The sequence below is a fragment of the Varanus komodoensis genome, unplaced genomic scaffold (genome assembly GCF_004798865.1).
Source record: "Varanus komodoensis strain SLA01 unplaced genomic scaffold, ASM479886v1 scaffold1, whole genome shotgun sequence".
NCBI classification, from domain to species: Eukaryota; Metazoa; Chordata; class Lepidosauria; order Squamata; family Varanidae; genus Varanus; species Varanus komodoensis.
This window is the reverse complement of record NW_025335268.1, coordinates 73,043,939-73,058,684: the sequence shown is the minus strand read 5'-3', so window position 1 is coordinate 73,058,684 and position 14,746 is coordinate 73,043,939. Positions and strand designations below refer to the sequence as shown.

Genomic DNA, 14,746 nt, shown 5'->3' with positions numbered 1-14,746 from the left:
CGGGCCATCTAGTCTGACCCCCGGCTCCAGCCAGCCCCGCCCACGACATGCCCACCGGGGCATCTCCTGGGGTAGCACACTCCTTTTGTGCTCCGGGTGCTGCTCCCCAAACCACTTTCCCTAAAGCTTTCACTCACTCTGCCAGCCGTCACGGCACTTCCGGTCGCAGCCGCTCTGAAATACTGGCTGACTCCGCCAGGTCCCTGCCAACCAAGCGCTGACTCTTTGGGGAGCCAGGGCAGTGCCCAGCCCAAAGCCACCAGTCACAGCCTGCCCAGCCAGTGGCGGGGATGGCGGGATGGCAGTCAAACATCCTCAGGTTAGCCGGAGTCTCCAATCACTCAGGAGCCTCCTCACAGCCTCACCTCTGCCAAATGCAGCCAGCTAGACGGGTGGAACGGAGGACTCTTGACGCGTGGATGAGACAGTGGTGCAGGTATATAAAATGCAAATGCAAATGCAGATAGAACCAGGTCCAAAAGACTGGAGCCCTGCCCAAATGAGCAAAGGAGTTTGCACAAGCGAGATGCAAGCAGGTGAGAAGAGATGAAAAAGGCCTTCCTGCGTGAGCCCCCGTTAAGGAGGTGGGTGGGGTGGTCATGAGGAGGCCGGCCTTTTCTGCAGCTGCTCCCCATATTTGGAATGCTCTCCCCAAGGAGATTCATCTGGCACTTTCCTTACATTCTTTTCGGCGCCAGTTGGAACTTCTATTAAGAAAAAAACATTTTAATAACAAATTGAGAGCCAGCGTGGTGTAGTGGTGAAGAGCACGGGACTGGGACTCAGGCGATCTGGGTTCTGGCCCCTGCTCAGCCATGGAGCCAAATAGGTGACCTTGGGCCAGTCACAGACTCTCAGCCCAACCTACCTCGCAGGGTTGTTGTTCTGGGGATAAGACGGAGGAGGAGAATGATGCCAGCTGCCTTGAGCCCTTTGTCGGAAAAAGGCAGGATATAAATCGAAAAGTAAACAAACAAACAAATACATAATCGCCATAGATGGTTGTTTTGTATGTTTTGCTGTATTTTATTGTTGCTTTTAATGTGTAACATGTTAGGGTTTTTATTATGTTTTTGCCTTGTGTTGTGAGCCACACAGAGGTGCTGTGACACATTTGGGTGCCATACCAATGTTTTCAATGAATGAATAAATAAAAGTACATCTGCCTATTTTTTAGCTGTTCTTATTTTTTTCTGCTTAAAATGTTTGCATTTTGAATAAGAATTTGGGACAACTGGTTGTATGTTATTGTACTGTTTTTATGAACCAGAGCAGAGGCCTCCAACTACTGGGCAGCATGGACATAAACGAGCAAGTCCGTAAACGCTGCCATAGGTCCCAGGGTTGCTGCTGCGAGGATAAACGGGAGCTGAGGAAGAGGACCGTGCAAAGCACAGCAAGTTCCTTACAGGAGGAAAAATTGCAGGCTATAAATGCAACGTAATGATAATAATATCGCTAAAAACATCCAGGTGAACAATACGGAATTTTAAAAATACACTGGAAGCAGGAAGCCAGTGAGGGAGGCAGTCAGATTGATGGATGATAATGGGGTTAAAGGAGTACGAAAGGAGGATGCGGATCCTGTGGGGAAGCTGAAAGAATTCTTTTTCTGTGTCCACATTGCAGAAGATACAGAACAGATGCCTGGGCCTGAACAGACGCTTTTGGGATCGGAGTCCTAAGAACTGAGGCATATAGTGGTGACAAAAGATGAAGTTTATTGACAAATTGGAAGTTCATAAATCACTAGGCCCACATGCTATTTATCCTAGGTTTCTTAAAGAATTCATACATGAACATGCTGATCTTCCAATAAAAATATCGAACGTGTCCTTAAGATCAGCTTCTCTATCACAGGTCTGTAATAGCACCTCTTAAAAAAAAAAAAAAGGATCCAGGAGGGATCCAGCAAACTACAGGCCAGTTGGCTTAACTCCAGCCTAGAGAAGGACAAGCCCTGCTGAAAGAGAATCAGCAGGGCTTCTGCATAGGCAAGCCCTACTAACAGTCTTTGAGAGTGCCAGCAAGTATATAGAAGGGGCAATCTGGAAGATGATGTTTCCTTGCATTTCCAAAGGGGTTTTTTTTTTTTTTTTTTGACAAAGTCAGTCACCAAAGACTCCTGAGCAAATTTAGTATGGGGGGGAAAGGGGGGTCCTCTTAAGGATCTGTAACTGGTTAAAGAGCAGAAAGCAGAGAGCAGGAATAAATGGTAAATTCTCCTAATAGAGTGAAGTAAATAGTTGGGCCTTGTAGGGATTTGTAGTGGGATCGATGATTTTCAGCTTATTTATAAATAATTTGGAATTAGGAGTGAGCAGTGAAGAGACCAAGTTTGCTAACATCAAATTCTTTAGGGAGATTAAAACACCCTAACAGGGTCTGTGAAAACTCAAAAAGGCTCGCTCTGACCGGGAGAATGGACATCTGAAGTTCAGTAGAACACAGTGCCTATTGGGGCAAACAATCCCAAGACCATGCAAAAGCTGATCTACGTTGATGGTGACAGACCAAGAAAGAGACCTTGGGGTTGTGTTTGGCAATTCTGTGAAAATTCCAACCCAGAGTGTGCCTGCTGTGAAAAAGGCAAATTCCCATGTTAGGCAAATAGGAAAGGAACTGAAAATACAACAACCAACATCATGCTTCCTTTACACAAATGGACGGCACAATCACTTTTGGAATGATGCGTCCAGGTCTGTTTGCTGTGCCTAAAGAACGTTACTGTAGAATTGGAACTGATCCATTATGCACCCAAATGGGACTACCTCTGTAGCATTCTGCATCACAAAGGCAGGCAAAAAAGCCAAATATTTCCTTGTGTGGACCTGGGCTGTGGCAAGTGGTGTGCCTTCCCTTCTCAAAAGGGTTTGTGCCAAGCTTGTTCTACAAAATACTCCGGGAAGAAAAACTAGCCCAAACCCACAGCTTCAATTGTTTTCCAACAGCATGAGCGTGCTGGGAGGGACACCCTGCAATTCTATCCTACTGTCAGGAACGCGTATTACAAGATGTGTCAAAATGTGTGTATTATTTAGTCTTGCGCCAAGTTTGTTTTGGGGAAAGAGAGAGCTGCAAAGAGAGGAGACGGGTGACAGGCTGTCTTGATTTATAGCACTGGCAAAACATCTTTGCAAAATCCAAAGCTGAGTGATCAGATCCAGCGCCTTCTCCGATGAGATGGGAACAAGACAAATGTCTCGCGTGGGAAAGGGGATTTTGTTCATGCGGCTTCCAGGTGCTTGCATGTCAGCAAGAGGAAGGGGAGCTTTACTGGCTGCCGGGGGAAGTGAGCGGGCTCACCTGAAGGATTTTCAGAAGCTGTCATCTCTAATAAGGCAGGGGCGGGAAGATTGTCAGCTCTCATAAAGCATTAACAATGGCACAAAAATGAACCCTCGCCACCCATGCGCTGCTTCTGTAATGACCTGTTTCATAACCCCTTAGCGATGTCAAAACAACTCAGGGTTTTTTTCTTTTACATTCAAGTGTGCCTTTAGGATTGGGCTGTATCGGGGCCCAGGCACTCAGGGGCGCAGGGTGACGAACTTACAAAAGAACGGGAGGCAGACAGCTGACCCTCTCCAGTCCACAGCCCGGCAGGAGCATGGGAGCTGGGACTGGAGATATGAATTCACGCCTGTATTTCCAGCCAAACTCAAATTTTGGCATCACGGCAAGGCTGCTTCTTCCACGGTTGCGATTGTGTACTGCCTACGGACACTGTGTGTTGGTATCGATTTGCATCACTGCAGCTTCGCAGGACCCCTCCGGGCATAAATCTATGATGGTTCCAAAACGCTCTCATAAGGCAGGGCTCTGTGTTGTGTGCCCATGCATGTGTGCGCGCACGCCACAGAAAGGTAGCTCACGGGTGCATTGTTATTTGTGCTGCCCAGCGGTTTCAGCCAACAGAATACCTTTCAGCTTGTTCAGTACAGTGCTGAAAGTCAGCAGACGGGGAGTCCTTCGCGAGGGATGCTAACAGGTTGCTTACAGCCTAAGACTGCCTGAGAGCAACCCATAACCTGCCTCTCTTCGGCTTTACAGACAGCACATGGCGCGGAAGAAAATATCCCCAGGCTCTACTGATCACATTCGCACTGCAAAATGACGCGCAGCGCGGAAGAGCGAGAGAGAATTTCTTGTATCATCTTCAGCCGTGAGCAATGGGAGCTCCTGCTTGGGGCTACAGCTCCCATCGCCCCACATGACTGCCTATGCTGTCTAGGGCTGATGGGAGCGCGAGGCCAAAACATCTGGAAAACCACCAGTTGCTCACCCCTGGCTTAAGCAAATGCCTTTTCCTTGGTTAAATGTTATGCAAATGTCACTCCATTAACGTTTCCATTAGAAGAATTCAGCTCATGAGTGTATTTCTAAGGCTCTGTACGGTTTGGCATCCCCTCCTAATGGCATATACATCTGTGGCAACTGCTGGTGGCTTTCTACCTGCGGATTAGCTCATCTGATGCAAGAACTGATCTTTCTTCAAAAGCAGCTGCAATCTTCATCAGCGATAAATAGCCAGAAAAGGGCAACAATGTGGATGCCGCAAGAAGGAAAACACTTCCTTTTTCACAAACTGGGGAGGGCAGGAAAGATTTTGTGAAACGGATGCTCTGAAAGCAGTTTGGTGTCATTCCAGAGCAAGGGTGCAAGGTTTCTGGAGCAAAGGTGCAGCCCCCTTTTCTGGTTGCCTGTTTCAGCTTCAAGAGGCGCTTCCTTTGATGCATTCGATGGGCCGACATCAGTGAGGATGGCGGCCGTTGGCCAGCGACTGAGTCCCTCCAAGACAAGGTCCCGGAGGCAACTTGGCCTTTCCTCACCAAACCAGGGGTAGCCCTCTGAGAGTGCCAGATTCCAGGCAGCCTTGCTGTGCCCTCCACGACGGGGACAAGGAAGGCAAGTTTCTTTCCTCCACTGCTCCAAAGCATTGCCAGCAGAACATACCCTTGGGAGCCAAAGAGCTCTTTCGCTCTCTGCGCCTCCCCTGTAACCACTTTTAATTGCTGCGTGATATTAATGACGCGTGGCTGATACTATATCAGCGGCCCGGACACCTTGCGTTGCAAAGATTTAGGATGAACGGTGCTGCTGCGGTCAGAAAGGCTGCCATCTCCTTTCCCATCTTCAGCGCCTTCACTGCCTTTGCACCAGCAGCCTCGAGACTGCAGGCATCTGCTAGCCAAGCGTCTGGTAATAAACATACTCCACGGAGCATATGTAGCGTTATTATTACCCCGGAGAGCCAAGTGCCTTTCAAATGCCAGCCGAAACCAACCGAGAGAAGCTCATCCGTGCTGCACAGACGGCACACAAGGGGTGGGTCAGGCTACCTTCTCTTATCATGCCCATCAGCCTACGGGTCTGGGCCGATCCCATCGCCTTCCCACAACCCTGAGCAGATGTGGGTTATCAATGGGCAATGGAGAGGACGACCAGACGTCTTCCATCGCTCCGGCTGTCGTACTTCAGCATCTCCCCCAATATCTCATCAAAGAAAAGCCGTGTGCGCGTGCCCCTCGTCAGGCTGTAGGTCTAATTAGCTTTCCATGACTTCGTAAAAAATCTATTCCCAGGAATCAACTCCTTTCAAAGAACCACTTGCCAGATAGAGAATAATACCCACTGCTCGTTTATTACATGCGAGCGAGCCCCATTAAGTGCTGGTAATTAATCTGGGCCTCCGTGCATTATATTTGTCCTGCTAGAAATTAGGTTGTCTACCCCAGGGCCAACACAGCCCTCCATTTCAAGCTTGCTGTTCACAAGGAAATGCTGAATGATGCAGATCCACCTTATGCTCTTCCCCGCTTCCTGCAGACGAGAGCACTCGGGTTAATGGTCTCTCCTGCCCACTGTACAGAATTGGCTGTTGCAAGGCACCCTCCGTGTGGCTGAGTGGGAGGGGCAAAGCTCATTCTGAGATTCAGGGCAGGCATCTCGTTAGGGATCCAATCCTTTGCAGGTTTACCCTGAAGTATTCACCGTCGCCTAACAAGCTGGGCTGGGACTGCAGCCTGAGTCCCGCTGGGGTCCCGACGGTGTCGCAGCAAGCAATCTGTTTGGATATTCCCTTTGAAGCATTTGGCTCGCCACTGTCACAAACAAACAAGAAAACCGGCCCACAAGAACACCTGGAATCCTGCAGTGCTTTTCTTCTGATTACATTGCAGGTCACCTGCTTTCACTGCCGGCTCTTAATACACCCCTGCTCAATCCCACGGTTTGTACAATTATTGGTTTTTCCCTTTACGGTGGATTGATTGCCACCTTGCAAGGATGTATGTTTAGAAGGGAGCCAGGAAATAATAAAGGGACACGTGATATCACTGCACATTAAAAGGAAAACTAGCTTCAGTCTGGGGTGAAAGAATGCGCAAGACCTGAAATAAGGTTCTCTGACAGATAAATCAGTGTCGACCAACACAAGGTAGATACAGAGAGAGGGAGCTGGACGCTGCAGTTTGGCCTGCAACACGCAAGGTTTGGCAACACGCGGTGACTGGTCATTTACTGTGTGAACTGAATGCCCCGCAGTGGAGGTGATGGGAGAGCAACTGCTGGCTTTGCTCAACACGTCGAACCACGGTGGTTTTTAAGCCAAGCTCCTTTGGTGTGCTTTCTCAAGGCAGCACTCCTCTCAAAGGCGTATGAGTCACCCAAGCTAGTCCTGGCTTGCAGTAGGGTTTCACAAACCCACCGTGGCTTATTTTGTTGTCTGAAACCAGGTAATAAAGTAAGCCATGGTCAAGTAAAAAATAAAAATAAAAATGGAGCGCTGCTTGGCAAAGAGTGACAGAAAGGTTTGCCACTCAAGCCAAGCAGCTTGCAAGAACCACCTTTCCAAACGCTCTGATGTACCGTTTGGAAAAACTCCCCCAACCTGATAGCAGCAGGGGGCACTTGAAAAGTTGAGGAAATCCCCGTGCACGAGGGCAGGCTTGCCCCTTTAGATGCTAAGCCTCTGCCTCCCACTGGGCCTGGCCGCCCCCAGGTTTTGCCACTTCGCAAGGTGTGCTCTTCACCTGGGCCAAAGTAAAAACCCACGAGGCTAGCCATGGCTTCCTGGCACCCTGCCGCAAATGCCCTGTGGATGCTGCTTGCAAGTGGCAGAGAATTGACGGGGAGTCCACCAATTTGGGGGCTCTGCCATTTGGGGGGCTTTTCTCAGGGAGCCTTTGGGCCTCTTGGGGAAGTGAGAGCACCCCAGGGCCTCATGTGCACCCCACAAAACCCCAAGGGTAGGCTGCAAAGGGTGCCCCCACGCCTTCGAAAAACAGTTAGCCATGGCCTGCAACGCTGCGGCTTGGCATGTACACCTGCCGAGGAAATTTGTTGCCCACCGCTGAGTATTCTTTTCAATTTTTTAAATTGGTGGATGTGTGGAAAGCTGCAGAACCGCTGAGTTCTGAGGGGGGCGATCCTGCAGCCCCGGGTTGCCCTACTTTCCCAAGGGCGGAGGACCAGAGGCACCTTTTCAGAGCGCTAAGCCATGGCTGGGCCTGAACGACCGGTCGTGGTCTGTGGCTCGTCTTGGCGCTCCTGCAGTGTCCTCTGGGATGATGCAGAAGGACCGAGGGAAGGAACCGGTGGGAGGAGGAGGCATCCAAGCCCTGTGGTGTCTGATTAGGAATTTTAACCACAGGGTACAGGTTGAGCGTGTCGTGTGAACCCAGCCTATAGAGACGTTCCACCTGTGACGGCCTAGTGTCAGATGCCATTCCCAACTGCTGGCACAGAGATCCAATGATTAATCTGCCACTGTCAACCAGCCCTCGGATTTAGGAACTACCTGAGCATCACTATTATAGGACAAGACCATCCCAGGTGAAGGGAAATGCAGAATCCCATTCTCCCATCTTACCAGAAATCAATGAACTCTCAGTACCCCTTTTCTGTTGTAGGAATGGAACGGGCCATCAGTGAACCTGACTGGACACAATCCTCTGCCCAAATCATGGCACTGGGTACGCATGGAGGCAGTTTTGCATTCTAGGTCCTGCCTCTCACATCACAGAAATCCATATATGAGCAGAGCACTTCAAAATAGTGTGTGTGTAGCATCTCCGATGTACGCGGGCTCAAACTGCACAACCTCCCAGATTTTCTGTAGCTTATCCGAGCCTGCGCTGGATTTTATACCGATATGGCCTTTTGAGCAATAAGCTCACGCACAGGATGCCTGTGAGGATGGAGATGGGACAGGTACCCGTGCTGAGCAAAGGAGGACGGTGCATTTTCACACCCCAGCCATTTGCAACGGCAGGTAAACCAAGGTCTGCCCTGGCCTAAGTCTGGTTTGGCCGCAGCACCGCATCCATGCATACAGAAGTAACACCGAGGCAGTCTATTATTTAGAAGAACCGGAAGATTCTTGGATTGCAGTTCTGGCCTAATGAGAGCTCAAGGCAATGTAGGGATAAAAGCATGAAAAAGGACAAAATATTGAAACTACCGATGCTGAACAAAACAAGCGTGAAAGTCAATAAAACCAAGGATTAATATAAAATGAGCAAGTAGCATTAACTAGTAATGACTTAGTGGAACGATATTGTCTTCAGCAACCGTCAAAAGACTAACAAAGAGAGTACTAACCTCGTAAACTTCCTTGGCAGGGAATTCCACAAGTGGGTGCTGCAACACAAAAGGTCCTGCTTCAAGTACCCACCAATCACACCTCTCCAGGAGGCAGGCCAAGCTGCAGGGCCTCAGAGACAGATAACTGGGAAGTGACAGAATGTTCACAAACATTCCAGCTCCTCAGAAAGCATCAGTCCCAAGACATCAGTAGTCTCATTTCCACATTGGGAAAATATGCCATCCTTTGTAAGGGTCTGGAGCAAGAGAGGCAGGACACCAAGCAGATGCTCCAGGACCCGGGCAACGGGAGTCCAGGCAGTGCAAGTTCAGAGTCCAATAACAAGTCCAGAGCCAGCACTGAAAGCAGGCTGTGAAGCAAGGCAAGGTGGAGTCCAACAGGCGATAGCACAGTCACACAGGTGAAGCGTCAGGAACCAGCAGGACAAAACAACGAGGAGCAGGGACCTTGGAACAGGGAGACATGGCCGGGTCCAGGAACAGCAGGTGAAGATCTAAGGTGCAGGGACTGGCTAAGGAACACTGGCTGAGAGAGCTCCAGGAAGAAAGGGCTTGCTCTTTGAAACAGCTCTTCCCCCAGGGCTCCCAGGTGCTGGCTGTCCTAGAGTTTGGGACTAATCCTGCAACTACCAGAATCATTATTCTGGTACTAGGCCAGCAGATGGACCCTGGAGCTGCCCAGATCCTGACATCGTTCCACCAGAAAAAGGAGGCAGAGCCTTCTGGCTGCAGACGGATTCTTGCTTACTGCGGAGTCAGTGAAATCAATGTAAGCTGTCTGTGATTAGCTTAGCTAAATAAGGATCCAACCCAGACTTATTTCCCTGTCATAATACGATCCGAAAGGATCATTGCCCAAATTTACATTTTGGCCCATGGGCACATGTTCCCTTCACGGGCATTTCTGGCAGTCTGAGCAGCTACCTGGGCACCATCCCAAAGCGGCTGCCCTTGCAGAGACGGTGCAGAACAAAGGACAAGCAACCTTCCAGAGCAGTGAGCAGGAGCGAGACGTGAAGTGTGAACCGTGACATGTGATACTGAACCGCTCCTTTGAACCCACACTCCTCCGCAACAACAGAGACCCAGGCACCCGCAGCAAACGCGGAGGAGACTGACATCACCTGGAGAGATGCCAAGAAGGGCGTCCCGGGGAAGTGGCTTGCCTGCCCCATACTGCGCTTCCCTCTACCGCCGGCTCGTCTGGCGGCCGTACCGCTTAGCTGTGTCCGTGGGTTGGCCACGAAAAGAAGCCGGGTTCCCTGCAAGCTGCTCTACTGTCTTGCCACTGGCGGCCTCACACTAAGCAAACCCTGGCGGTCCGCACCGGCTCTCCTTTCTCGGGGCCTTCGGCTTCTTCTGAACAGCACACCTGAGAAGGAGGGCTTCTGCCATGGATGCTCCTCCTCTCCCTTGCAGTTCTTGATGCGCTACTTGGCAAAAGAGGAGGAGGAGGTTAAGATGTCGGAACTGCCATCTCCCCCCCCCCCCCCAGTGCGAGAAGAAGGCTCTACAATGCGGAGAGATCTTTCCGCCGTAAATCTTGCCCTAACCATTTTTGTGACATACATTATTTCCACTGCCTGCCCATCAGGCTGGTAATGAAACCAGTGTGTGTCACGAGAATCGCTATTCAAAATGTGTCATCGGTGTCTGACAGAGGCTGGGGCGGGGAGGGAGCCAGGGAAAGGAAGGGGGGAAATGAGAAGTTTTCATTATGTCTTACACGCTTGTTGAATGTCAGCAATGAAGATAATATCTGATTGCCCGTGACAAGCTGACAGGAACACTAAAGATGAACATCCAGGGCTAGATGCTGCAGTGAAGCGGTCACTTTGGGGGGGGACGGGATGACAAAACGTTTCCCTAACAGCCCTCCTCCCTGTCATGGCGCCATGGTTGATGATTTCACAAAATGTGCTCTAAGCCGGCAAGAGTTCATCGATGCTCCGGTCACTAGCTGCGAGGACTTCACAAACACAAGCAATAGCAACAGTTTGCGCACCAAATTAAAACAAAGCCGATCCCCCGCCCACTGCTGCAGGTTTGCGAATCAACACTGCCTTCGCTTTAAAGGTATCAGGAGGAGAATCAGTCCAATTCACCCCGATAATGGGGGAAATGAAGGGAGTCGCAGTCCAACAGATCTGGAAGGCATCAGGCCGGGCAAGGCTAGTCCAGTCCACCTGCTGGGGCAGCCACCTTCTGCGGGCCAGGAGGTCCCTGGGGCACATCTCTGCCACGAGCTCGGAGGCCACAAGCTCAGCCTCACCCCAGCGCTACAGACAGAGGGGACACTGCCACCACAAAATGTTGCAGCGGATCCCTAGGGTGCATGCATTCCCTGAGCCTCTGGGGGACTATGTTGAAGCTGGGGGAAGCGCAGGAGCCACACTCTAAGCAGAGCCTTCCTGTCCGTGCAAAAGGTATCATTAGCTCTTGAAGATCCGGATTTACAACCCGTTGGCCGGAGAGTCTGTGCAGCAAGAGAATTCCATGATGCAGGTTAAGTGCTTGACTTCGCATCCGTGGAGGTCTGAGGGGACAATTTACACTGCCGCACATCTGAACTGCACAGTGAATTTGCTTTCCAGGCAGCTGGGTGTTGCTCCCTGGGCACAGCCCTTCACCCTGCCCTGGGGCATAACACAGAACTACCCTGCAGGGTTGTTGTAAATGATTCAGCGCTTAACCTGGAGAATTCAGCCTGAAAGACACTGCAGGGCTGTGCTAGGTCACTCTCCTCAATCCACCACCTTTGCTATGAAACACAGGGACAACGACTAAAATGCTTTGGAATTTGCATGGACAGAAAAAATGTTTTTTCCAAGTTTCACACTAAATCAGTGCCGAACTAGAATGGGCAGAGCAGAAACTCTGAGTTAATGTTGCGTAAGTTTGGGGTGGAAGTGGTGGACACACTGGCAATCCCCCAAGCCCCTCCCAGTCTCCAGGATGAGCGGGCAAATACCACCAGCCAGGGCAGCAGAATTTAGGGCCACCCAGTGGAGCTGCCTGGAAACAGATGCAAGACAAAGCGTGGCTCCAAACACTGCCTCGCCGAATACTTCTACCAAAAGGTGCCGAGCGCATCAAGGAGCGCACCGCACATGCAAAAGGGGATCTGCGGCCACAGAGTGTTGTTCACGGCCAGCAGCTCAGGTGGCTTCAAAGGGGAACAGGTGGCAGGGAATGGCCGAAGTGGGCCATCTTTTCCGCGCCCCCCGAAGAGGCAGAGAGCCGGGCTTCAGGGACGGAGCGAGCAGGATGGATGCCTCTTGCGCACTTTTGCCAAAGGGCACACATGCGCACACAATACCGGCACAGCCTCCTCCACATGGCCTCCCTCTCATCTCGATCCCACTCTGCTCTGCTGACCCAGGTCCCAGACCTGCTCTGCATCCACTAACCAGACCTTGCCACTTCTCTGGCTTCGCTCCACGCCCTCCCAGCGTTTTCCGTCCCGCCTCGCTTCCTCTGTGCCACGCAAGCTCGCAGGCTGCCCGGACTGCCTCGCTTCCTCCTCACACACGCTGCCTCTCCTCCGGGCCGCTGCTGCGCTGCTCTTTTGCTCGGGGCACCAACCCCTTCTCCTCTCCTCCTCCAGCCTGAGCGTGGCCTTGCTCATGGCCCGCGGCAACAGAGAGGGTGAGACGGAGCGACCCAGCTCACTCCTGAGAAACTAAACATCTCCCTGGGCAAGACGGCTCTGCACCCCTACGTCTTCCAACCTGTAAGCTCGAACTCCTTGCCAGGCGGGTCCCGTAATCTTTTAAGTGTGTCCCTTCCCCAGAAGGCGGCACCAGGTTGGGGTTAAGGTTAGGCTGCCCTAGAGATGCCCAGGTCAGGAGGCAACAGAGGCCACCCAAGGGCACCAAAGAAAGTGGCCTCAAACCTTTCAAAGCTCTCGTGGCGTCAAAGCCTGCCGTGCTTGGACTGCTCGCAGACTGGCGCTTCTACCACGGATTCTGTTGCTGCAAAAACAACTGGCGGTACCTTAAAGCCCAGCCAAGGTGTGGGGGCATAAGCTGCTCTGGGCTGCAGCCTGCCCTGCCCATCAGGGGCCTGATGAGGGGGTGGGTTACAAGTATCAATGCATGCGGGACTGGGGGTAGGGTGCAGCCTGGAGGGCAGAGAGAACTGAAATACAGAAAGTGTATTCCGGGTCTGACAATTACCTGAAACCAAAGGGATTTTTGCTGTTACAGAAAAGTTAGTACATTATATTACAAGAGAAGAAAGAAGGCAAACAGGGCAAAAATTCACCCCAAATTGGACATGTTTTATTCATTTTTGCCGAAGTATTATTACGGAATATGCAGAAGTAAAGCAATTCATCCAAATATTCAATTCCATTTTTCAGCAACCCGATTAAATTATTTATCAAATCTACCCGTAGAAAGGAGATAAAATTGTAACTTTCGATTTTGTATAAGAAACATATAATGACAAAGAATAAACACAGGCTGCCATTTTAGTGATTCTGAGAGAGGGTGTTTTATTAATTCATGTGTATCATATGTATTATAATATGTATGGCTGCATGAAAAAGTTTAAGATGATTGCTCGCACCAGCAGAACAACAACAAAAAACAAAAACAGAGCCTTCCTTATTGACACTTATCGTTCACAGTGAGTGATAACAAGGACACTGTTCACCTGTTTAATGCATATGATCTAATGCGGGGGGGGGGATGTTTTATTGTTTTGGAATGGCCTCAACCCAAATCTGGTTGTTGCTGTTCTTTACTGGCCCCGAATGCGTGCCCTAGCAAAGAAGTCGGGGCTGCTTGCGACCCTGCTGGTCGGGGTTTCAGATAAATCTCATGTTTTAAAGAGTGGTACCCAAAACAGATCTTACCGATACATGCCAATATAATATGTAGTGCCAGCAGGAAGGAAGAATTGATAAAGAACAAAGCTGGGCAGAGCACACAGATGTCAGAAAGAAGGCAAAACGTATTAGAAACCGAGCATGGAAACAAGCCTTCTGCTGCTTAGACGTGATATAAAGAAAATTAATCATCACTCTAGAAGGGAGAAGTAGGGAGATTAAACCCAAATAGCGCTCTAATAAGCTTCCCATTTCCACCTTACTCAGCTCAGGTATTTGCGAGTCCTAGCAGCCCCTGATGAGTTTCCAGCTGAGAATTTCTAATGTGTTTTAATAATTGACACTCTGCTTCGGAACGTGGAATGGGCTTCATTTGCAGTCTTGTAAAGTTGAAACCTGTTTATCAAGAAACCAGCTTACCTTGCAGAGGCTACTTATTAATCATAACTGGCAGTGAATGAGAACCATTTGCCATGAGCCACAACTAAACTTTTCCCCATTCCTGATCAATAATAAATTACATTGTTTGCTGCCAAAGGGGATCAGACAGACAAATAAACCCAGCAAGGGAGCTACTGAGTTTTTAGAAGACTAAGACAGTGCATTTGTGGCAAGGTTATCAGAAAATGGCACACCGATCTGTGGCGGAGGCACGGGCATTTCACTACAAAGAGGTGAACGCATCACAAAGAGAAGAAGATTTAACTTCAGCGCGTGTCTAAGTTTCTCTTTCTGAGAAAGATAAGGATAGACACCGCGTAGTCAAAACTACTACCAACAAAACTGTTTTAAGCACTTTCATTCAAAGAGAAGTTCTCGGGAGGCTAGCCCAAGGGAGAAGAATAAAGTTGGAAAACAGCTGCTCTGGAGTGACTGGTGCATGACAATGATTGCTTGCCCCTCTTTCACAAGGGGCCAGGATGGGTCCCCCCCCCCACCTTCCAGCTACGCTGCCCTCCACCCTCAGCCAGCCAGCGCCCACTGACAGACAACCTGCAAGCACTTGGAGCGAAGAACTTGCCCCTGAGCTGTGCTTCTCCCAAGGCCCTGCTGCCAATTGCTTTACCTTCTGGGTCATCACAGCAGGAGAAGTTTTAATATTCATTTATGCAGGTCACTCTGGAGACATTTTTTAAATCAGAAGCGTGGTGAAACACCCCAAATAGCAATGCCAGCACTAATCCAAAAACCCCTTGCCTGTTTTTCAGGTGGAGTAAGAGCATCCCAAATTACTGGATTCTAAACACAACATCAGTCCACACGGTTCTGCGACACTTGCATAAGAGACAGACGTTTTGCGGTAAA

The 14,746-nt window shown here is 50.1% G+C and overlaps 1 protein-coding gene across 4 annotated transcripts in view; it reads right to left on the bottom strand.

Annotated features, from left to right (window-relative positions):
* The window catches only part of EXOC4 (exocyst complex component 4), a 394,149-nt gene that overhangs the window by 171,271 nt on the left and 208,132 nt on the right, over positions 1–14,746 (bottom strand). The gene's annotated exons all lie outside the window — the stretch shown is intronic.